This window comes from Haliotis cracherodii, unplaced genomic scaffold, assembly GCF_022045235.1.
Source record: "Haliotis cracherodii isolate W230 unplaced genomic scaffold, xgHalCrac1.p SCAF_5, whole genome shotgun sequence".
NCBI lineage: Eukaryota > Metazoa > Mollusca > Gastropoda > Lepetellida > Haliotidae > Haliotis > Haliotis cracherodii.
In genome coordinates this window covers 35,213,978-35,214,319 of record NW_027266308.1, presented here as the reverse complement: position 1 = coordinate 35,214,319, position 342 = coordinate 35,213,978, and positions in this window count along the sequence as shown.

Genomic DNA, 342 nt, shown 5'->3' with positions numbered 1-342 from the left:
GTGTGAAATGGGGTTTACCCTCGCGTTCAGGACTACCTGGTAATATAGCTAGGTGCATCCATGTGTGTGTGTGTAACTGCTTGTACTGGTCCAGACTGATGCCTATTTTATAGTGCTAGCCCACAAAGATGCCGCAGTTTAACATGAATACCTTGCTCAGACACAGTATACCGACTCTGAGCCAACCAGTCCTTGTTTTAGCCCCTTAATGCTGAGAGCCAGACAGGGTACCATCTTTCAATGACTTTTGGACCTTCCGCTCTCCGGGATGACGCTCTACCACTAGACCACCGAGGCAGTGCAAATCTGTGATAAAGCATTAGGAATAGTACATAACAATCC